Source organism: Centruroides vittatus, unplaced genomic scaffold, assembly GCF_030686945.1.
Source record: "Centruroides vittatus isolate TY-2023 unplaced genomic scaffold, ASM3068694v2 contig_1381, whole genome shotgun sequence".
In the NCBI taxonomy this organism is placed as follows: domain Eukaryota; kingdom Metazoa; phylum Arthropoda; class Arachnida; order Scorpiones; family Buthidae; genus Centruroides; species Centruroides vittatus.
This window is the reverse complement of record NW_027120867.1, coordinates 101,053-127,948: the sequence shown is the minus strand read 5'-3', so window position 1 is coordinate 127,948 and position 26,896 is coordinate 101,053. Positions and strand designations below refer to the sequence as shown.

At 28.8% G+C, this 26,896-nt stretch overlaps 1 long non-coding RNA gene across 1 annotated transcript; it reads left to right on the top strand.

Moving 5' to 3' along the window:
- The first annotated feature begins 230 nt into the window (after positions 1–230).
- LOC136990951 (uncharacterized) lies at positions 231–716 on the top strand. Its single transcript, XR_010883128.1, has 2 exons — positions 231–459; positions 532–716. It is a non-coding gene; the product is annotated as an uncharacterized lncRNA (long non-coding RNA).
- The last annotated feature ends 26,180 nt before the right edge of the window (positions 717–26,896 follow it).

Sequence of the window (26,896 nt, the reverse complement as noted above, 5' to 3'; positions counted from 1 at the left end):
GGCAAGAAAAAGTATTTATTTCTAATCAAAACTTCCATTTTGTGTGTTGGTGTTTGTGACTTACCGAGTAGTTATGCCAGTTTTATCATCGCTTACAATAGCCGGGTTATTCTCAAGCGAGTTACCTGAGCGAACGGCACGACGTTCGACTGGCGACAGTCACAATCCAGATTGTAGGCAAATCGAGATCGAAGTGAGTCGTGGATTGTGTGCGAACGTAGTATTAGGCTAGGTCAGGTCCTTCGCTCTCCTCGTGACTCTGTTCGGGAAGAAAGACTAGCTGATAAAGGTAATAATGTTGACCTTAGATAATAAATGAATGAACTTCTTGTTTTCTCACTGTCTTTGTGTTTTGTAGGAACATTTGGGAGGGAGATACTTCTCCCTCCCCAACTTTACCACGAAGAGGACGAAGTGGCCATTTATCGTACAAGTGAATATTTTCCGAAGTCTCCGATGGTAAGAACTCTTTCGTTTCCTTTTCAACACGTCTTATTCTCGTATCGTAATTTACTGTTTTTCTGTTTTTAGACATGCCGAAGATGTTCTTCGATCACACACACACGCGCGCGCGCGCGCGCGCACGGACATAACATCACTTTACACGAAGATATACACCGTTTAACCTTTACTCGAATTCTCGCACTCACGCACTTACACGTCAAGCGCCTCGTTCTGTGTATGTAATTCGACACAATGAAACAACCCGAACACTCGCTTCCCACAAATCCAACCCCTGGGTCCTCGTCCCGGGAAGTGGAAACGCCAATTTTAAAGATTAAAATACTTTAAATTGGCGGCCGAAGGGGCTCTGGTAATCACACGTCTTGCATGGATTAAATGGAATTTCACACATTAGCATCAATAATCGTTTTGTGATAAATTTTTCTGTTAAATTTAGTGTGGTAAGAAATTATCTGCGCACAAATCTCGCTCGTATTTCAGTATTGCTAACTCGTTAAAGATCTTCGTGCTTATCGTATATTTCATCATACTTGCAAGCATCATGGCAGCTGGTTTTGTTCATCGAGAACTGTCTTAAGCTGGGAAATTGATATATTTATTCACATTTGATGCGTCGCGGGCCGCAAAATATAGGAATGCGGCCCGAGGACCGCAGGTTGCCCATCCCTGCCGTAGACCATCACTGACGCGCAATTAACTGATTGCCTCTGGAAGTCGGCTTCTTACAGAAACACAGCTTCCCTGTCATCAAATGTCATGGCACGCCACTGAATCTTATCATTTATTTCACGTGTAGTATAGAAATTTGTAAAAAAATACATAATGCAATTATAATAAAATATTAATTTTAATTATTTCAAACTACGTTAAAATATGAAAATTTATATTTTAGAAAATTCATTCAGTGGCGTGCTATCATTGGAAGCACCGCTTCCACCGCTTCCAATGATGGCACGCCACTGGTAATCACACATTTAGAGCAGTACGTAGTTTTATAAAGAAAGCTCTGAATACCTTCTCTTTACCCTGTATACAAGTCTACATTTTTCGTGTTTATTGAGGGAGAAGAGATATACAAACAGATACTTTAATAATTTATAATGACCAAGAGCTGTGGAAATAAAGACATTTTATTCGCAGCATTATGTTCAATTTTAGTCGTTTTATAGCGCCAATAAATTATAGTAGTGAAAATAGCCATTGCCCGCATATATTTATTTATCAAGAGTGTTTTCAGATCTTAAACACAGATGGCGCTGGCTTATTTCTGAATTACACGTTAACCCTTCCCTAACAAAATATTTCATATTTTGTTTGAATAGAATCAAGTTGAATTGTCTTCACGTAAAATATACTCAAGATACTTATTGCGTATGTGCTTTATGAGTTTCGTAAAGGACATAAAGTCGCTATAAACAGTAAATAAGATTCGTAATGTGTATGAGGAAGAGATGAATAACGCACAATACAGCGGTTTTTACATAATACATTTTTGCTGTGTTTGGTGTAGAGTATATATAACCAAACACACCAAGAGTAAATCGAAAAAAAAGCACTGAAAACATACAAGAGCTGACTTGAACCCACAATAGATTGCGCTTAAGCTTCGAAGACATTTTTCCACTGAGCGCGCAGTTCGAATTTCGAAGCATCGTTCGAACTCCGAGGCGAATTTTGCGTTTGATCTCTGAAGCGTTCGAATTACGAGATACCACTATAAATCAATTTTAACGCCAAAAATCAATTAAAATTTCATTACTGAAAATTATTTAAAAGCGCGGTGTTAATCTTAATAAGACTTCCGGTTTAAATTACCTCACGTTTCCACTTTTGGCAAAAGAAATAAATGTAAATAGAATAAAATTTAATATCCTTTTTAATTTAATGAAAACTGAAAATTTAAATTGTTAACATTTTATTAACTTAAATATTTTCTTCAGTATAATTCGGGGACGACAGCATCGCGCAGTAAACACGTAAATTGAAATACAGCGTGTTACCTCAACATAATTAAACTCTTTCAAATATAATGAAACTTTAATTATAGCAACACTTTAGAAATACAGCTTTTATTAATATTTTTGCAAGTTTTATTTATAATAACTACATTGTCCATTCTATTAATATTTTAAAATAGGTTAATGCTACCTATGGTTCCAAAATGGCGGCTCGTCTCTGATTTAAGAAAACAGAAGAAAGAAAACAGTGGGGACGCACGTTCTAACCTAACTTCTAATAAATTACCGTAATTATTACCAACCAAATTATTAGAATAGGTTAGGTTAGGTTAGAACGTGCGTCCCCACTGTTTTCTTTCTTTCTTCTGTTTCCTTGAATCAGAGACGAGCCGCCATTTTGGAACCATAGGTAGCATTAACCCTAAAATATATTTAATCAAATGAAATAGAGCACAATGCAATTTAAATATAGAAAATTACAACACAATAACGCTCAACTAATACAAAAAGAAACTTGTATTACACATGGATGCTACTCAATTTAAAAAAAAATATATATGTAAAATTTAATTGATTAATTAGAACTGATATAAAATAATGTAGTGATGAAATTCAAAAAAATGTAGGCCAATAAATTCCCACTTCGTCCGTCCGTCCGTCTGTCTTTCCTTAATCTCGAGAATAGAGTTAAATAGATGAAAGTCGAGACCAGGTCTGGAAACCTTAGGAGCAGAAGGCCCCGATTAACTAGGAAAACGTTTGAGACCAAAATAAAAAACTTCATATTTTACAACATTGTTACTTCATTTGCATAAATCTATGTTGTGTGTTTTCAACCTTCAGTAAAAATGGAATGTGGTAAACAGGGCCGGATTTACCAATCCAGGGGCCCTGGGAACAAATTCGGTGAGGGGTCCCCCCTTTAAGAGTAGGCAAATTTGATGATTTAGAAAATTTACACAAAATACTGTACTTTCAATTAGATTTGAACTAGGAAGTTGTAAATTTCATTTAAAAATAAGGTTATTGTAAACATACATATATTTTATTGTGTAAAACTAATTATTTTAATTTAACTGAAAAATACCTATGTGAAATTTTTTCCCGAAATTTTCCGATGTTTCGTAGGGGTTTTCCCGGGTTTGGTTTTCTTGCCTGTTGCCCTCATGATTAGGCCACACTAGGCTGTCGCGGTAATAGAAAAAAAAAATTATGTTTAAACATAATTTTTTTTTCAGTTTTGTGGGGGCCCTGGACACAGGCCCCAAATGCCCTTATGTAAATCCGGCCCTGGTGGTAAAACATTAACAGATGAAGAAAAAGACAAGGTATTATAGGTGCATTCGGAAACTGTGGGAAATCTAAACTTGTTATTGCAGGCCTACTAGAAAGATCAAAGACGGTAATTCACAATTACTTAAAAGACTGGCAAAGCTATACGTTGTGGTAGGCCCAGAACCTCTCTGTAGGAAAATATTGAGCTACATCCTGTAATGTCATCTAATCAGATTACAGCTTCACTATATCTACTTGTAACACCAAGGACAACGAGATCGCAAATCGTGCTTACATTAAAATGCAGACACAACCAACATTGATAACCTCCCATATAGAGAGGCGGCTGGACTTTGCAATGCGTTATGTCGGCCATTCAGATTTATGGAATCACACAGCTTTTAGTGACGAGAAGAAATTTAATCTGGATGACCCTGATGATGTGTGATACCATTGACATATATGTTACCAACTTCATTTTTTATCACGTCGTGTACAAGTTGGAGGATCCGTGATGATGTGGGCAGCTTTCACTCACCAATTAAAATCAACTATTGCTTTCATTTCACCTAGTTGAAAGGCAGTTGATTATCAAGATGTGATAGGAAATTATGTTCTATATTAAATTATGAAGTAATGGACGAACATTTGATTTTCAAACAAGATAATGCTCCTATTCGTAATGTTGCCTCAACAACGACACGATTGTCTGACAATAATATCAATGTTTTGCCACGGCCGCCGTGTAGCCCGGATTTAAACCCAATAGAAATACCTTTGGGGTGATTTAGTAAGAGTCTTTTGTGCTAATAAAAAATAATTTAATAATGTTTCTGATTTTAAAGAAGTAATTTTGAAATCAAATTGGTCCTGAAAGGCTAACAATTCTTATGACCAATCGATTAATTGATACTATTCGTGACCCGTTCATCCCACTAGATGGCGGGAATTTTGGTTTTTGTCGAGAGTTGGCAACATCAAGAAAAAGTTGTTAAGTTCCAAAAGGCGCGGGAACATAGTGGAATGCTCTTATAACCGAATTAATGTAAATAGTTGATTTTTGTTTTGTGTGAATAAAATCTAAAGATAGATTTAGTGGACTTTTTGCTTGATTGGACATACGACAGGGAACCTGGCGTACGAACAAGACGGTCAGGTGAGAGTTACGAAAATTAATTAATCATTACACGAGACTAGGATGGGCCTGACGCGACAATTCGGGTTAATGGTAAACATTGTTTTTTCCACCATGCTTTATTTATTTAACAATAAATACCATACACAAACGACAATGACATTTATCATCAAAAACAGAAAATGGCGTCCTATTATCATGTGCTATTCTCTCGACTAATCGTAGATAGCAGTTGTCAGAAAAACAATTACTTTTATATCTAGAATTTTAGACACGGCGACAATCCAAAGCGCTGTTGTTTGGATACAAAATAGGTTAAAATGCACGGAATTTAGACGGAAAATGATTGTCTGTATAGGTTTACACTGGGTCTAACTCGCAAAGGCTTAGTGCCATTTTTTTGTAATTCTAAATAGTTTCAAAAAACATAAGAGAAATGCTTTTACGAATTTCGAAGTAGCCTAATACGGAGAGAAATAAGTAAAGACAGACAAGGTTAGTAATTTAAATACATACTTAAATGTGCATAAATATTGTAGTAATTGAAAAGAATATATTCTAGAGTTAAATATATTCAAGAATATATTAAATAGAATGAAGCCTTAACCACTCAAACTTACTGCAATTTATCTGCTCAAAAATTAAGTAAATTGTTTGAGCAGATAAATTGGCGTGTTTCGTTTAGAAGCTTATTCTTTAAAGTTATCTTAAGTAAAATGACTTAATGTTGTTACGAATTATTTCTGTAACAGGTGTTAAATCCAAGTCCTTTACAAAGATCTCGGTCTAAAAGAGGAAGACCATCGTCAAGTCGTTCAAAATTACATTCTTCAAAAGAAACTTCTTCTAATTTGAATACGAAATTGATAACTGGGTTGACTGTAATTCTGCATCAGGTGAGACAATCATTTAAATTTTTCTCGAGATTTAACGACCGAAGACAATGCAAACATCTCAACTGCACTCTTATGGACTAGAATAGTAATTTGTTTGCCAATCAAATTTCTTCAATTAAAGACGAATTAAATATAATACATTACGACAAAACTCAATTACAAACGGTAATTGATGAAAGTAATAATATGAAAACAGAAATAAAATTAAGATTTGAAAAAGGACAAATGCAATTTAAAATTGATACTTTAACAAATAGTTTTAATAATAATATTTGATTAATCTCATTACAATAGTTATAATACAGTAGTTATACGCAACGGAGGGAGGGATTTAAAAGTGACTCAAAAAGTATGTACTTCATTGACGGACGATCCTAACTGATTGGTATTGTTTTATTTGTATATAATATATATATTTATCTGTGTAATAATGATGTGTTTAATATTCAAACTATGCCAAATTCGAAAATAAAAATTTCGGGCCAAAAATTGCGGCCCATTGTCAAGGCCCCTGTAAACAACGCTATAAATATGACATTCCTTCAAGATTATCTTTCAATTAAAAAAGATCATAGTTAAATATAAGTTTTATATAACACGATATTTACATTTTTTTAAATTTTATTTTTAATTATAGTTTACGGGTAATTTGATATCGTAGAATAACACGTAACTGAGCTAAAATAGAAATGATATAAGAACAGTAAAAACTATCAATTAAATAATGAGAATTTCAAGGATTTTTATATTACGGTTTTATCTATGGTAGAGAGCAAAGAGATCCTTTATAAGATGATGTAAATAGAGACTCTTTGCGAAGCGTGGGCGATTTGCAAAGGGGGATACCTCCCGGGAGGACTGTCTATGGGAAACTAGCCCCTATTTAGGCGTTACAAATGTGAAGAAAAACCCGAAAAACTCTACGTAACCAGCCGTTTTATAGCATAATAGAGCTTATATACTGAGTTCTACTATACTATATATGTAGGATTTATGCCATAGAGGGACCATAGACAATCTTTAAAGTATGATAGATTCCACTTGAACTTAGTAAATAGCAACGCTGCCATGTTTTTATAAACATTAATAAATACGTAAATAGTTGTGTGTAATATCAAAAGTATGCACTTTAATACGGTTGAACTTATTGACTACGAGTTTGGCTTGCGTCTTATTGTTTGAAAAAATTAGGGCATCAGAAACTATTTCTGTTAAGGTATGTCAAAAATGCTTTATTTATACCTAAAACAGGTATATATTGTGCAGTACTTGCTACAGTTTTAAGGCAATAACCTACCACTCTGGAGATCTAGGATAGAATTCCGCAAACGACACCAGGAACATTTCATGCACCAGATTTTTCAGGCTCCATCCCTCACTTTCCACCCCATTATCGACATGGAAAGAATTAATAGGCAGATGAATAATAAGAATTAGATTGATGGTTTAGCAACACAATATTTGGTCGATCTGCCAAGGAAGGAACATCTTTTTCGAGATTACGCACCCTATTTACGTGTTAAACACGTGAAGAAAACTCCACGTAGCCAGCCCGTTTGTGAGGCGCGAACCCGCGATCAACTGGTTCAGTGATTTACCACTCAATTACCGTAATAGAAAAAGATATGGTCATATTATAGTACAGAAAAGTGATAGGTCTGTATATAATTGTGAAACGAAAAAAGTTAATAGTAAATTCTTATATAAGGTGTTATGTACTCAAATTCTTTATAGTAACAATTATTTATGTAGGAAAACAGCTGTTAGAGATCATATCTTATAACAATTCCGATAAGTCTACAAAAAATGTTTGTTTAGGAGTAAGATTTCAGCCTTAAAAACGTTTCGTTTTAATATGACATGATCGGGAATTACGTAATAATTATTAAACATATCATATGATCATTATAAATGTTTTAATTTTAAAACTTTTTGATAATGAAATAATTTTTTAATGTCTCGATTTACCGGCTGATACCGATATTTAATACAAAGTGCCAATCAAGAAGGCTGGTTTTCCTCCTATTCTCACCATCCCTCGTGCCTTTTCTTTGTACTGCCGTATTTCTTTTAATTACAAAAATAATATTATGGTTATTTATTTATTTTTTGGTGTCGTCACTTTTAGCCGACATTGGGGAAACGAGATACCGTCGATCCTCCCAGTAGCTTCGCCTCTGAGCGCAGATTTTGAGTTTGCTTCATGCAAAATAAAGAATGAGATCCTTTAAACACAATACAAATCCCAATAACATTCAGAAAATAACATCTTTAGCTGATTCTTAATGATTTGTTTAATATTAAACTAGAATATTACACACTTCTAATCGAGTGCTAATCATAACAATTTTAACAATAGCATCTACGTTTTAACCATAAGGCCGCATGGTCAAAGCGGTTAAAACGTCAATCTACCGCTCCCGAATCGAATCTGTACGAGCAACTCCCCCATGAATTTTCATGGGCGGTAGATCCTGGATATGTCTGGCCCCGTTCTTCACAATTCGTTCCTCCCCACTATGAACCCGCAGAACTTACAATGGGCACGAGAAAAGGCTCTCCTAGTGTCACAGAAGAAAGAGACGAAAAACCTATGTTAGTCTATTGATACGAAACCGATAAAAAGAAAATACTTAATTTTTAATAGATAATATAAGATGAAATTTATTTGAAAATATCCACTCAATACGAATAACTTAAATTATACTTGATAACTTGAGAAACTAGGATTGACACGTGATTTTACACTCCGGGTTTTTTTTTAATACAAATACGTTCCTTTCGTGCTTTACATGATATAACACTCCAAATACCGTTAGAATGAGCTCACGTTGCTGCCTCGTTAAAGTCTACGCCTTTCTTGTCAGTTTGAAGGTCTGTTTGACAGGAAGAATGTCTCATTCTTGCACAAATATGACGTCATTACTTGGATTTTTATATTATTGTCGGATACGTTATCAATCTACTAAATGTGAAGAATTCGGTTAGCTGAATCACGTTACAAACAAAATTTAAATGTTTTCTTAAGTGGAATTTCCTATTACACCAAATACTTTTGTTGTAATATCATCAGTAATCGCATCGATAATATTTATCAAGGAATATCAGAGGATATATAAATACTTTTACGATTTGGTTTATTTGTGTATGACAACACGACACGTGGGTGATCTTCCGAGAGGAATGCTTCCCAGGAGGACTTTTTATGGTAAACTGTTCTCTATTTACCGTAGGTGTTACAAACATAATAGAAACCCGAAATATTTCACGTGGCCAGCTCGTTGGCGATGCGCGAACCCACGATCCACTAGTTCGCACGGTTAATGTTACCCTACGTATACAAAATGGCGGCTCGTCTCTGATTCCAGCATACAGAAGCGAGGAAACAGTGGGGACGCACGTTTTCTAAACCTAACCTATTCTAATAAATTATCATAATTATTAGCAACTAAATTATTAGAATAGGTTAGGTTTTAGAAAACGTGCATCCCTACTGTTTCCTCGCTTCGGTATGCTGGAGTCAGAGACGAGCCACCATTTTGTATACCTAGGGTAACATTAACCGTTTGCACCTTGCCAATGGACACAATGTTCAGTGGTTTTATCACTTGGCCACTGGCGAGCGCAATACTTTTATGATTATATATATATATATTCGCCAGTTTTATTCGATGGGTTAAGGCTGTAGGAAACTAGAGATTGAATCCAAGCGAGCAACCCAGAATTTTTCATGGGCGGTGAGTCCCAGAAATGTTGGACCCATTCCTCACATGATAGTAATCTTTATCGATACCACTCAATATATAGCGTAAAAAACGTTTTATAATAATTACAGAACCCTTTTCACGCTAGACATTGGACTGTATTGATAAAGATTTGGTAATGTTCCGTCTGCGCAGCTGGATTTTCAGTGTTTTTTTGAGATAGAGCTTTTTACATCGGGGTGATAAATTTTTAAAACTTATAACGATTGTGTCTTTCAACGTTAGTATCGATGCCTTAATTGTTTCAATCACGAAGGATGCTTAACCGGCCCGTCTTAGAGCCAGCGGATGGAGAATCAAAATATACCCCATCACTTATAAAAATTTCGATTATATACACTAAATAAAACAAAAACGAATTTGTTTTGGTTATTAAAATATCACCATATCTTTTCTAATAGAATTCCAAGCAGAAATGAAATTTTGAATGATTGTCAGATATTAAAACGAACGTAAATTCATCTCTTAGCACTTTGATAATTCGAAATAATGATCGATAGAGCTATATATAGAGTACACATATATATATAGATGCTCACTCCACTTGATAGAGGGGTTAATGATACTTCTAAACAAAGCAAATAATTGTACAACTTTTTAATAGAATAATACTTATTGATAATTTTAATATTTTAATTAGAATATGTTAAAATAAACGAATTTTTAAACGTAGTTTTGCAATTATTTATTTTTTTATTGAATGTTTTGTTGTAATTTTTCAACAATAAAGATATTTTTAATTAATTTCTAAAAAGAAAACAGTGTTGATGAATAGAAAACGTGTCGTGTTTCCACTAAATGGGACCAGATTCGAGGAAACTCGAGGGACGGTCCACAAGAAAGCTTATCAAACTACACGAGAAACAATATTTTTTTAATGATTTTTTAATAACTAATATTAAAAATAAAATTTTATTTTACAAATTTGAAATATTTCAATCGTATATTTATATTAAATTCTTTAATTTTATAAACACTGTATTATTAATGTATTATTTAATAAATATGTTAATAAGTATTCAGTAATATATCATTTGAACTAAATATTTAATAATAATTAAAATTAAAATGATTTTCTCTGCGTAAAATTCAGTATAACAGCATTTATAAAACATTAATTCATTTCTATGTAGAACAAAATTATTTAAATAGTAATATAATTAAAACTGATATTAAATACTTAATTTATTTTAAAAATTTCTATCAATTTTTCTGTAATAAATTAATCAAAATAACAAATAACATATAAATAAAAAAATATATATAACAGGAGTGGAGTGAAAAATGTCAACTCTACTGTTCTGAAAATTATTTTTCAATCAAAATGAATATTACATAATTTAATTTTCTGTATTACTTTAATTAAATAAACCTTAATGATTAATAAATATAATTATAAAAGTATAATTTAAATGAAATAACGTTGTAAGAGACTAAATGAACAAGTTTCAAGTTTCTCTCTCCTCTACCAATCAATTTATCCACTTTATCTTTTTTACTGGTTGATACTCATTTTGAAATTTTACATTTGTAATTCCAAATAATTTATTTTTCAATGAATAATTTTTTAATTTGCAAAAAATTCTAATAAAAAATAAATCCATTTAGCTAAGCAATTATTGACATAGAAAAATAAACTAGAAATATTTAAAAAATAATTATAGAATTTAAATTAGTAAAGAAAATAAGATTCTCTATTTTTTATCTATATTAAAATATTTATTAAAAGAAGTATTTTAATATAAATGAATCATTCCTTTTATTGGAATCGGAGGAGTGAGGGATCAAATATTTGGTTAATGTTACCTTAGGTAGCCAAGATGGCGGCTCGTCTCTGATTCCAGCAAGGAAACAGTGGAAGGCACGTTCTAACCTAACCTATTCTAATAATTTGGTTGCTAATAATTGTGGTAATTTATTAGAATAGGTTAGGTTAGAACGTGCCTTCCACTGTTTCCTTGCTGGAATCAGAGACGAGCCGCCATCTTGGCTACCTAAGGTAACATTAACCAAATATTTTATTCCATTCCTTAATAGAGTTTTTAATATGTTTCAAAATTTAAAAAGAAATGCCAAATTAAATTAATTTTATTTTAATATTTTCTAATTAAACCACTAATCAGTTATTTTAACCGTTAGTCGAATCACTTATTAATGACTTTATCGGTTACGTAAACTATTAAATCATTGAGTGGTTACTTTGACTAACAAATTAAACCGTTAATAACTAATGGTTTAATTTATCAGTTACCTAAACTATTAAACCACTGATTTACTAAGTTATTTTACTAATAGTTTATTCGATACGTTGCATTCAGTGCCGAATTACTCGCTAGGCATACCTACAGGCCCGGTCTCCGGGGCGCTAAAATTAGTATTAAGTATTCTAGTTTAAAACAAAAAATCTCCATTTTATGAATATTGAGGAAGGCTATTTGATTTATTCATCAACAGATGTTTCTAAGTACCACCATTTTTTATTCTCTAATTAATTAAATTCTAGCAAATTGAAGGAAATCCGTTAACGTTCTAACCGATAGATCAAGTTAAAGGGTGAAGAATACTTAATTAAAAGTCCAAATTAGTCGAAAAGCCCATTTGGAAGAGATCATTCTTTCAGGGTTTAAAATTGCAACAAAATAAAAATTACTCTCCCAAATCATCAAAAACATTTAATTAATTAAAATAATTAAATAAAAATTAAGATACTACTAAAATGATTATGGAATTAAACTTTAATAACAAGCAGTCATGACTAAATTCGGTTTCATAATTGAAACGTTTCGCTAATACTTTATTTACCTGTAACAAATTGAATGAAATTTACTAAACAAACTGGACTGATTATTCGGTTAATGTTACCCTCGGTGCCAAGATGGCGGCGCGTCTCTGATTCCAGCGAGGAAACAGTGGAAAGCACGCTCTAACCTAATCTAACCTATTCTAATAATTTTGTTAGTAATAATTATGGTAATTTATTAGAATAGGTTAGGTTAGGTTAGAGCGTGCTTTCCACTGTTTCCTCGCTGGAATCAGAGACGAGCCGCCATCTTGGCACCAAGGGTAACATTAACCGAACAATCAGTCCAGTTAGTTTAGTAAATTCCACCCAATCCACAATTGATTACTGAAGCTAAGATACGTAGACTTTAGTAAAAAGTGTATACTGTATTTAAAAACTGAGTTTTAGTAAAGTCCAGTTTTTTTAAAAATAGATGATAAATTCGAATCTTTTTTCTTAATGTTATCCTCTAATACTCTTTTTAATGTACTGAAATAAATTGTAATAAAATTTTATTCATTTCAAGTAAAAATAAAGAATTACTGCTTCTTATCGAATGAAAATAGCGGGGTTCCATCTTTAGTCGCTAAGCCGATTATCATTTCCATTGTTCATCCCTTGCTTTGACGTTTTTATGCTTATGAACAGCGCATTCATTATATTATTCGTCGATAATTCGTACTTCTAAAATTTCTCCTTCGAATATACAAAAGAAAAAAACAGAGAAAATAGTCGTCAATTTTTAGAAAATGACTTGTACTTAGAAATGGCTTATTCGAGCTCCATAAAATAAATATCATAATGAATAATCTTTAATATTCTGCGAACTTAAATCCCATTTATGAAAATCACTATCGATATTGATATCATTTACGTAAAAATCACAGAAAATTAATTGGCAATATAACGAAAATCGTTAGGATTTTATGGGATAAGTTTATTTTAAAATGTTTTATATTGATTTATTATTATTATTATTTGGTAAAATCTACTAAAAAATCGACTCTCGTTTTAAAATTACAAGAAATGCCAAAACAACATCAGTACTTTTTACTTTCTTGTACTGAAGTAAATTAAAAAAAAGTTTTTTTTTATTTATTTTTTTATTTTCGACTCTTGAATACAAATTAGAAATGTATTTTGTTCATTTTTTAAAAATAAAATATTGCTTTTTTTATCTTTCTACAAAATTACTTCGTAGAAAATTGGCACCGTTATTGGGCTACAATTTGAAAAAAATTGTAGACCTATAAATTCCCACTGTCAGGCTGTCTGTCTGTAACGGAGTTAGATACACGAAAGTCAAGACCAGATATAGATAGGTTTTGTACAAGGGGCAAGACACTACTAATTTGAGGCGAAGAGCATATATTTTAAATTTTTCCTTAATAGAAAAGCTGTTATAACAAATATCTTTGAGGCCCCGTAAATGTGAGACTTTGATCAAATGTCTCCGCGTGTTAGCGCCTGTATGTTTTCCCGTTTGATTTAATTTATTTATCACAAATAACGCGATAAAGTTACATTTTATATAAATAAATAAAAAAAACCCGTGCGTAAATGATTGTTACGCTAATACAATTGTCAATTTGACTTTTTTATAATTTCCACTCGAGTTTTATATTTCTATTATCCGCTAACATAACGATTGTTGGCATTTCCTTTTGTAGCGATCGATGAGTCACTCCAGTTCTAATGATTAATCAGTTGGCTGAATGACTTCAATAGAAATGACTATACTTCTGTTACGGACGAATAATTAGCAGATGGATGCTTTGCATGACATTCGTGTTTATCAAATATCATCCATTTGTTTGTATCGAACACGTAACGTAACGAATTACAAGTGTTACGAGTACACAGAACCCTTTGTAATGGCTCGAACAAAACGTACGTAATAAATCTAACGTTTACACGTTTAATTCATTATGTAAACTCTACCGTGTTCAATATTTTTGATGTTCGTAAGACGAAGTAATTCTCGTGTTTCTTGTACACGTAAAAGTTAACATTTGCTTTATGTTTGTTGTATGATTATTATTATTCCCCAAAAATTAAGAAGCCTAGAAATAAAATTTGCACACGGATTAAGGGCAGGTGAAAAGTATATTTTATGTAATTTACCTTAATAAATTAATAGAGTTTAATGCCGAAGAACCGAATCAAAGATGTCGAACATACAAGAGTCAAATGCGTAATGAACCCTTTACATTCTTTAAATAGCTTCTAAGCATTCGATATAAACTTAGTTCATCGTTATCAAATAAATCAATGCCGTTAAATGTCGATAAGATTAATTAAACGTACGATCAATTAACGGAATTCTTCTTACATTCGTTGCATTATTTCTATATATTGAATATAGGCTAGTGGCTATTTACGACACGACTCTGAAAGTATACAAGTTGTAAATCAGAATTTGCATAAATCCTATTCGATGTAGCATTATCTTCTTCGGTTACATCGGAACGTGACACAATAGATAAATGAATAAATAAACGTGACGAGACACGAAGACGTCGAAAGATATTCTGTCGACAAATTAAAAAGAAAAAAATTAGTAAATGCTTCATTTATTTTTGAAACGATTCCACTTTCAGGCGCCGTCTTTCTCTAGAAGAATTTAAGAATGAAAAGTTTAGAACGTGAAGTGACACGAAGCGTTGTTATAAATTTACCCGTCACGTCGCTACACTTTGCTTTTTGTCAATGACATTTTAAACAAATGATGATGCAGTTTTCTAGAAAGATGCCATCCACCTGAACTTCAACATTTGTTATTATAGATTTTCTTTATTCATTTACTTCATTCAAACGACTCTTTCTATAGAATTTTTCTATAAAACGACTTTACTATGATAAATTCCTCTCTCGAGTCTGATTTATCAGAATAACTGATAAAGTAAAGAAAGTTACACACTTTTAAAATCATTTCAATAAGAAAACAAAGATTTTATTTATTTTTCTCATATGTGTGTCGTACACTTTACATCGTTTAGTTTTTATATAAAAAATAAATATTTTTAATCTCATTTAGTAATTTTCTTGCTTGTATGAAATACGTAATATGTGTTTTTTTGTGTTTTATTTTCGGTAGTATACGTTGTATTATTTTAATCAATATCATTAGCATTCTTTCGGAGATGTTACGATCCTAAAAAGAATATCAATCATGCTGATGTAATCATTCTAAAAAAACATTAAAGGACTCATCTTTTGAAAATTCAATCAGGTACAACAATCAAACTAAATTACAGATATATTCTAAACAACAAACCTTAACTCTATTTTCTACAAATGCCAAATTGTTTACTTTTATCTTGGTCTTTTTTTTTTTTTTTAAAGAACTTAAACTTCATCTCGTCATACACTTAATATAAAATGGCAGGATGACATTTGCAACAAATTATTACATGTTTTTATTTATAGGGATAAAAACTGCTCGCTACGTTTTCTAACTTTTCAAAAAATATATTCAAAGAGATATCAAAAAATTTCCTTTGACGGATTCAGCTTTGATTTTGATAATCTGAAGACGAATGTCATTTCATATTGCAGGAATAAGTTATATATTATTATTGTTGTTGTTATTATTATAAAAAAATTCTGCTTAGACAAATGGCTGCTTTTTTTTAGATGAATTATTTCTTCTTATCTGTCTTCGAAGCTTTTGTATAAGAAGAAGACAATACATTCTTCAACCTTTAAAATATCGTGAATCTCGCTTCAAGACGAGGAATTTCGTCTGGAAAAATCACATAAAGTTAAAACCGTTAGAAAGATCCACGATCACGTTTTAACTATTTATGTTACAATTGAAAAATTTTTTTTATCTTCTTAACTTATTTAAATTTAACCCGGTTGTTTATAGGATTAAATTTAACTTTTTGTAAGCACCGTTTCTGTATAGTTAGTACATATTTACAAAATATAAACTTTTAACTTTTCTGTTTTGAATATAATTGATTTTTCCAAGATGTACGAGAATGAAGAATGGAATCACATAATCCGATTATGTGTAAACAGAATTGGATATAAATAAAACAATGGTCGAAAGATTTATCGTTTTAAAATCAGTCTGGTATTTTTATTTGTTGTACATTGTTTTAAATTCGTTCCAATTAATTTTATTCGTTTTAAAATTCAAATTTTCTCTCGATTTTTCTATATTATTAATTCCAATTTTTATGCTTGTTTTCTTAATCTTCTTCAATTAATTAACTATTGATTCTTAATTCTATTTCTATTATAATTAATTCTTAGCTATTTTTAATCGTTTAATGCTTTAATCGAGACTATTATTAATACTTAAGCTTGGTACGGTCTTGCGGAGGTACTAGGGCCCCGGATGCAAACGAATGTAAGATCCTTTTGTATATACATAGAGTCAAGAATAAATAAGTAAATATATTCTATAAAATATAAATATTGATAAATATTAAATATAATATATGGATGTATGTAAATTTACTTGTGAGTAATGATTGCACCGTATAAGTATTATATTTTTATTCTGTTTATTTATTTATCAAATTTCTGGAGGATTTTTGACACTTTCCGGAATAAGAATGGAATCGATGCGCCGAATCTTGAATCTGTATTACTCCGCCGCTTTAGCTGAGCAACGAATAAAAATCTGGAAAATTCAAACATCGTATCGTGTGACGTCGTGTGACTTTTTTGTATTTTTTCTTCCTTTATGTATATTTCTTTGTGCACGAAGACTAATGAACATCGGCTCAGCTTTTAATCTGGAAGACTGAAGATTGGAGATCCCGCCGTGTCACCCCCATTTGACACAATTCGACTCTTGGCTATAATTTTATTAATAGGAATAACGTGTGGATTTATAGATTAAATCCACGCATTATTCCTATTAAGAATAAGTTGCAATTTGTAATTAATGCCAATTATTGATCACGGATAATTTAATTTGTAGAAATATACACGATGCGGCTTAGATCATATGCGACTGATTTCCAATACAAAGTTTATCAACTCGATGTAATTCGATACAGCGAAGGATAAACGTAGAAATCTTTCTCGAAATCTGCCAAGTTATAATAAATTGAGAGATTATTAAAAGTTACATCTCCCATTTTAATGATGGTATATGAACCGATTTCTACATCATTAATGTTTCGAATTGCAAAAAGAACTTCTACAGTTATTAAAATAAAAATTTTTGTAACTTTTCCCGTTCCTTTACACTTTTAATATATATATATATATATATTTTAAATTTAAATTGAAAAAAAAAGAAAAATAATTGTAACAATCTTAAAAATATTTTACATAATAAATTACTTTTATTATTACATAAATATTCTTAATTAAATAAAAATTAATTATTCGAATATTTCTCTACAACGTATCAATATTTTTGAAATTTTAAATAATTTCGTGCTAAATTTGGGCTATTCAGTTAATTATATTCTAATGAATCCGGTAATATTTTAATTAGTACTCCTGGTGGCTGAAATTGGAAACATATTTTGAATTTTCAAATTTCAAATACAAAATTATGAACTGGAATAGTTCTTTATAGAAATTATAAATAAATAAATAAAATTAAATTAAAATTAAAATTCAGAGCGGAAACTACCGCTTTAACCATCCGAATTTCAAATATTAATATAATTGAAATTAAAAATTCAGATTATATAATAAAATTTTTAATCAAAATAAAATATTCCATTAATTCCAAGCGTGAAATGATTTTCTATATGCGATAGAAAATTGTTATATATCAAAGTAAATCTCTTGGATATTGGCTTTAGTTGCGTGAATACAGATGAGGATATTCGGAAATAGTTTCGTCTAATTTGATTCTTCTCTATATTAGATAATAGGTATTTCTCAATTTCCTCAACTTTTTCGATTACAATCATCGCAGGTAGTTTTCTTTCTTTTTATATAGCCTATATGTATTTTTTGTTTTCTCCAAATGAAATTTAGTTGTAATGGTAATGATAGCATTTACATGCAAAGAAATGAAAGTTGATAACGTAGAAATTCGTATACAGAATAAAATAACGTAATTTAATCATTGCTTTTTATGCTAATTTCTTTAGTTTTTCTACGTATTTATAAGAAGATTTTCGGTAAAAACGTTATATGTATATATTTATTATCGCATTGGATTAATTTTCTGATTAAAATTGAGTGGAAGCATTTAAAAATGGCTCAAAAATAAGATTTTTTTTTTTTACTCCATTTTTACGCTCCTATTTAAGGATTTTCAACCTGTAGATCACGATCACTATTGTGCAAAAATAATACAAAAGTATTGCATAATTTTTTATATATAAAGCACTTTCCCTTATTTTAAAACTGTTTTAAAACACTAAAATGTAAAACATATACATTAAATAATTAAAATTTATCGCGAAAATTCAAATTTTAATTATAAAATCTGAGATTTACAATTTTAATCACTTTTACACGTATTTAATGCCAATATTAGATACTGAATTTTTAATATTTTTTCGAAATAAAAATATATAATTTACTTATTTAATTAAGATAATATCGAATACAGAATGATCCGATTATATTTTTATAATAAGATTTTAATAAGAATAATTACTTCTTGAAGGATAAACGAGTAATTAATTGCCAATTACTAGACAATGGAAACTCGTCGATCTAAGAATTTGTTAATGCAAAATATATTTCAAATTCGTCTAAGATTTAAATTTTCGACTAAAATTATGAATTATTTTTATTGTCTTTTCGTTTTTATAAGAGTAGCTCGCGATCTACCGGTTGAAGTGTGCAAATACAACTATTAAATTTATTGAAATAAATTCTTAAAAATATAAACAGCTGTAATATTTTAATTATATCTTTCATATTAAATAATATAAATGTTTGATTAGTCATTACAAAAATTTATATATATATTAATATTTTTCTAGATTCGATATGACAAATCTTAAACCTCATTTTTTAAACTTTTCAACCTTTAAGAAGTTAAAATTTACCTAAAAATTTTAAAATGTCTGTCTCAAACGCTTTTATATAAATTCTTCATGTGTATGCAGACGTGTAAACAAATAAATCATTAACAAATTTTTCTAATTACTGAAGAAAACATTAAATTTTTAACCGATTTATAAGTATAATTTGTGTTTAATTTATAATTAAAAATATCCTTTAAAATGTATATAAATTAATTAAATTATACCAAATAATACATAATATTTTTATTTACAACTGATTATTATTCATTATTTCGGGACAATATAATATATAATATGATGGAATAAATATTTATTTATTCCATCATTTTAATGCGTTATGAATGTAATAAGTTAATCATTTAATAATTATCATTTATTATTTTAATTTCTGCAGTAATGTTTTAACTTGGCTTATGAAATTGTAATTAAATTTTTCATAATAATAATAATTAAATTAAAAATAAATTTTCTCTTAATTTTATATTTATTTTACATTACTTAATCTTTTAATTGGATCATTATATTTTGCAATTTGTTTTGCATGTTACAATTAATGATATAACGAGCAAGAAATGGCTTCTTGATCTATTAAGTATAGAAAGCTTAAATCCATATAATGCTATCATTCCCTAGTTGCATGTAAAATGCGATTTAATGAGGAATTTACTTGAATTTAGACATGAAAATTTACTATACTCTAATAGCTCTTTTACCTTCGTCATTTAAAGAGAATTAATTTTCTATCGTGTTTATCTTAAGAGATATAATCATTAATATATTTTCTATAACTATATCATCCTTACGATTACTTTAATTGCATTAAAAAAATTAAGCTTTTTTAAAAATGAGGATGTGCAATTCTCAACTGGTAGTTCGCGAACTCCATTCACAATGTTAAAGAATATAACCATTAATAAAGGTTGAAAAGATTTTTATAATTAATGTAATAATCGTTTAAAAATAACATCAATGACGAAAAAAGGGTTGTTTTATTAATTACTGCATGAAATTTTATAAAATTTTTATTTTTATAATTAATTTTAATTTAAAAAAAACTCATTTTTAATGATGTTCTAATAAGAATTTAATTAATTTAGTTATTTTTATTTTATTATTTAAAAAAATAATTTACAGATATATTTTAATTATCTTTATTATCAATAATTTCTCTCCCAAAAATTAAGAATAATTAAAATTTAAACTTATTTTGATAAAATAATTCACACAAGATAAATAAATGTACAAAAACAGATTTTACGTTAATAAAAATTTGTATAAAAAAAGGAAATTATTTAAATTTTTTATAAAATTAAATTTCTATTTAAAAAAAATAAAATAAAAAATAAATTTAATTATTTTTCTTAAAAGTAATTTGATATATTTTCATTTTTATTCTGAATATTTGAAATTATTATTCATTTTATTAACGCTGTTATATATTAGTTTTAATCAGTTTTATTTAAATTTATTTCTTAAATAAACGAGACAAAATATAACTTAAATTTAATAAATTACAGAATTTTAAAACAGTTTAGATTTATTTTTAATTCACTAAAAATCATTTTTAAAAAAAAATGTAAATTTTCTTATTGTTTTTTATTGTATATTTTATAAAATACATTCATAATTGTGTATATATAAATATGTATATGTATGATATGAGTGAGTTGTTGTCATTCTTATAAAAGTTTATTAAATTTATAATATAATTTAATTTAAAACTCATAAAATAAGGAAAGTTTTGAAGAAAAAAATGAAAAGTAATTTTGACTTTAAACATAATTTATTGATATTCATGAACAGTAAATCGCCTCGAAATCTAAACACACAGATATCAAGTAATTGGGTTGCAGCAACCCTTTTACATAAGTGATTCAATTATAACTTCTTTAAATTTTTTTCCTTAGGAAAGGAATAAATAAAAATAATAAAATAAAATAAAATTTAATTATTTATTTATTTCCTTATATATATATATATATAATTTATGATCCACTTCATACAGATAAAAATAAACATCATTTTATCAGTAAGTTAATTTGAAGCAAATTATCAATTTTTAGTTTTTTTTTGAATTTATTTACTAAAATATTTTAGGTAGAATTCATAAAATTGTATTCATATAAACCTCAATTATAATTTATAGGATATTCTATTATTAATTACATAATACTGAATGCCATTAATTACTGCATACATCCTTGATTGCTGTCTAATATTTAACACGCTTCCTGATGATGATATCAAATGATAAAGCATGCTCTATAATGAAATGATTAATTGAATTTCACCTCTTCTATCACGTTATGATGCATATATTCAATTATTCCCTTATTGGGTTACTTAGTTTTAATTTTCTATTTTCTGCATATCTTAATTATTTCATTTACATATACGGGAATCTTCTATAGGTTACGTAACGCTACATTTTACTTTTCGACTATTATCCGCACACCCACCCGCCACATAATTTATGGGCAGCCCCACAATGGTACCTCCAAGTAACGGGCAACTCCCAACAACCACGATCCACGAAGTGCATCAAAATAACCTTTAAACAACGGCTCAGTCAATAGCCGGTTTGACAGTACATGTATAATATACACTGTAAGCAAAATTTGATCGCGCCTCCCACCTTCGTATTACTAGTGTCTCGCCCCCGTTCCTTTAACAATAGAATTGCAGCTCAATATTTTTGTCATCTTTAACATTTAATAGTATTTAAAAATACCAAAATAATGTATTAATGCGTGTTGATGTAGGCTATTAAGTAGAAGGGAATGAAAAAATCAATACACAAAAACTTGTTTGACCTCGAATGAGAACCGAACCCACGCCTTATTTATTTTTTTTTTTATCAGCACTCTGTATATTTTCATATTAAAAAGACAACGGAACTAATTAGTTACTTAAAATTTACATTAATAAGCATTTAATGCATCAATGAATATTTACAATTCATTTAGCACTGTTATGAAATCAAAACAAAATACTTAATTATATCCATGAAATATATACTAAACGAATTTAATTTAAGTAAAATTAAGTCAAAGATTTAATATAATTACTTATTACCATACACAAAACTAAATACTATTATTTATTTTACAAAATTACGGGAATAAATGAGGAATTAACGAATTTTACGTAATTTACTGTAGATGTATATACCGTAAATTTGCAGTAAACAAACAGCTGGGACAAATTATTTATTTATTATATAAATTACTGATTAAATAAACATATAAAGGAAAATTATTAAGCTTTAATGGTTTGATTATCTATAGAGTTACAACGGCACTTAACAACTACTTATATTTTCTAAATTGCAGTAATACTTTTCGATAAAAGTACTAATAAATTATTAACTTAATATTTAAAAAATGTTATTAATTTGGTAGATTGTCGAACAATTGTACGGGTTCGTAACGTATTATTGGATTCAACGTACTTAACTTGGTTAATTTATGAGGAATTTGCTCTTTGTCTGTACGTATGATTCAAGTAATTTAATATGGTAAGTTAAAATTTTTGGTTAATGTTACCTTAGGTAGCCAAGATGGCGGCTCGTCGCTGATTCCAGCAAGAAAACAGTGGGACGCTCGTTCTAACCTAACCTAACTAACCTATTCTAATAAATTATCATAATTATTAGCAACCAATCTATTAGAATAGGTTAGGTTAGAACGTGCGTCCCGCTGTTTCCTTGCTGGAATTAGAGACGAGCCGCCATCTTGGCTACCTAAGGTAATATTAACCAAATTTTTAAAGTTTAAATTACCATAAGCTTTGAAAAAGTGAGAAAAATTCGATAATTGTATGGAATTTTTAATAAAAATTTTTTCATTTTAAGAAGTAATTTGGTTTCTGATCTAATTTCTTTCTCAAATTTGGCATTCGAACAATTAATTACGCTTTTTCTCCATAGATTTTTCCGTTTATACAGCATTTTTGCTCATTAAAGCTACTGAAATTGCGTAACATAAATTGCAAATTTATGATTGTCTATAATAAGAACCTTAAATTTAGAAAACTATAATTGGAATATGCATATATTTATGTAGACGATACAAAGAATTCGTGAATATGTGCAAAAATAACTGTTATTAAATTATATATAAGGACTATTTGATCTACGTAAATTGCTAAACTTATCCGAAATTGCTTTTAAATGTAAATTCTCTTATATCAATTTCCATTAATTTCAATATACACTAGCCTATATGAAGGTAATTTGTGAAGTATAGTAATGATTAGAATCACTGTATTTTGAAATCTAATATTCAAAACTGATTAGCGAAGAAATTCTGCGGAAAATATGCAAATAAACTACTAATGATGTAAGTTATTTATCGATTCAATTATGTTTTTCTACAAAATCCATGTAAATAGTTCATATAAGAATTATCCAGTCGATATTCTTTGCGTGTATAGTATAACTATTTTAATTAGTCAATAAAATATTAAATATAATGACTTGAAATTCTCAAGATATTTAGGGATTAAGATCAGGGCTTTCGTATAGAAAACCCATGGCTCTTGTATCAATCTTGACACTTAAAATTCTGAAGAAATTAAGAAAAAAAAAGGTTAATGTTACCTATGGTTCCAAGATGGCGGCTTATCCGATTCCAGCGATTCAAATAATTATGGTAATTTATTTGAATAGGTTAGGTTAGGTTAGAACGTGCATCCCCACTGTTTCCCTTCTTCTATTTGCTGGAATCAGCGACGAGCCGCCATCTTGGAACCAAAGGTAACATTAACCAAAAAAATTATTATTTAAATTAATTTTGCTTTTTTATACTTAACTAGTTAACACTTAACTTCAATTCAAAACATTTAATACAATGCGGTAAATAAATTCTTGGAAATTTACCTAAAATCAACATTCTTAAGTTATGGTACTATTAAGAATTAATTGAGAAAATCTAAGATTTATGATGTCCAAAAATTGCCTTAAGTAAGACATTTGCCTATTATAAGCTACAGACATATTTGACAAGCGAAACCCGATGGCAATTATGATGAGAAGAGTTGCTATTGAAACGTTGAATAACGATATCGTATAAGATTATGAAAATGCCGGAAGGAATTCTCGAAAAGAATTTTAAAAGATGGCCATGATATTTATGAATTTCCAAATTTCATCGGTACTTAACGTACATTTACGTCATTTACTCAACACGTCGTTTACGACACGAAAATTATCAGTGTACCATAAAATGGCGGATTGGTAATGGATCTCTAAACCAAAATTTTTATTTAAAAGAAATATATAAAAATTATGCTGATTATCTCGGTTAAAAAATGGTAATAAATATCCTAATTGATTCATTTTTGATAATTCGTGTTTTGTTTTCTTTCAAAGAAATGCAATTCGCATATTTTTATTAATGCCATTTTATAGATAATATGTAAATTAAAAAGTTTTTTGGGGTTATTCCATTTAGAAAAAGTAAGTATCGGTTTTGTCATTAGCAGAAAATGTCAGGAAGTAATGTCATAATGGTGAACTAACCGACAACGGGGAATGCGATGACGATGTGAAGTTATTTGGACAGTGCGTGATACAATGTCGATAGTTTTCTACATGCAGCACATAAACTCTTACCAAGAAAAAATATATATATATATTCCATGATTTTTATTGAGTATCGTCTGTTACGAGTGATTTTCCAAACAATTTACATCGAATTTTATTCGCTCCTATCATCGTCTCTCGCTATTTTCTGATATACTTTTATATACGCATCAGAGATTGCATTTTTAATTCATTACCTTTGTTCTTTAATTTTGGAAATTATATGGAAGCTACGTTCATAAAAAATATATAAATATTTACAGGTATGTATTAAATTATCTACGTACGCAAAAGTTTCATCATAGTAACCCTAATATTTTTGAGAATAAGAAGTTATGTATTAAGAAGTTATTTTACTGTTTGGATGTTCAAATATCGTTCGTTTTAAGTAATTCGCAAGAATTTCTAAGAAGTTTGATATTTTTCTTTAAAAAAGGTTTATATAGGCATTCCTTGCAGAATTAAACGCCCATTTATGTGTATTTATCGCTATTTTTTTATTATTTACATACGTATATGTCATTTGTCGCAAATCAAAGTAAATTTTGATGAATCTACCCATTATATCATTTAATCTAATACTTCCTTATAGGAAATTATTTATTACAGCAATGAAATTACGCGATTATAACTGTATAACCGTATTTATAACTATAATAGTAATAAAACTAATCAATAAATCTATACTAACTTTGTAATCTACTATAATATATACAGTAGTTATATCTGTATATCTTGTATAGTAGATTATACAGAAAACAATAGGCATATATTATACAATAATACATGTTTTACCGTAGCGAAATGACCGTTTTAACGGATGCAATTTCAACGAAACTGGAAAGAATGGCAAAGCAGCGAACCTCTTTGTATAAAAGAAACAAGATACACACGAATTTCCGTTTGTCGATAACGAATAAAATAACTCGAATTAAATACACCTTACTGTAATTGGCTTAAGAGCAGCTACACTTTTCTATTATTAATTTACTTATACAAGTCCCTAAAGAACTTCTGCTTTGTTAATGTTAAAAATTTAGCTATAATTCATTATACACAATTATTATTTTTTAACCTTTTGTTTATTTATTAAATCTCTGTTATTTAAATAGTAAATTATAATGTTTTTTTTTTTATATATTAAATATTTAATTTACTTTTAATTCTATGACTCTTAAATGTTTATAAAATTGCTTTTATTATAGCAAATAAATAGATTTTTTGTAACAAATTTCCAATTTTTATTAATTTTTTTTCCTTTTTATTCAATTAGATAAAAAATATAAAAGTTTCTAAAGGTTAATTTAATCATTAATATTAAATAATATAATTAAGAGTAAAGATCAATATATTTTTTTGATATTTAATACCTAAATAAATTGATAAAAATTTTAATTTTATTTAATATTTTTATAGATTCATTTAATACGAAATAATTTAATATTTTTATTAGAAAATACTCATCTTAATATAATTAATGTAACGAATATATGTGTTGTATGTGCTGATTTCATTATTTATTCAGTAATATTTAAGCTGTTAGAAATAAAAATAAAATATAGGAAGATTTATAGATAATATTTATAAAATTATAATTATTTAATTATAATATTTTAACACAATTTTAATTAAAATATATATATATATTTTATAATAAGTATTCTGACATTTTTACCTAGAAATACCTTCATTAAGAGCTTATAAATTACACATAAACTTTTAAAATACTATAAAAAACGATTAGATTTTTTATTATTATATTTATATTTATAAGAAATTCTTCTATAAAATTATACAATTATTAATGGGGGGAGTATTGAACATTATTAAAAACAGTTGGAATTTTTAATGATGTTTTAATAGATATATTTACTATTTTAATGTTAATTTTCTTAATTTCAATCGAACAATTCTATATATTATATTTTTAGTATAAATAATTAATATTCCACCGAGAAAATATTTATTAATTATTCGTTTATAATATTCTCTTGTGTATTTTTGAATTTAATATTATTTCTATTGGTATTTAATGATTAATATTTGCAAGTATACCTGTAAAAATGTTTGGA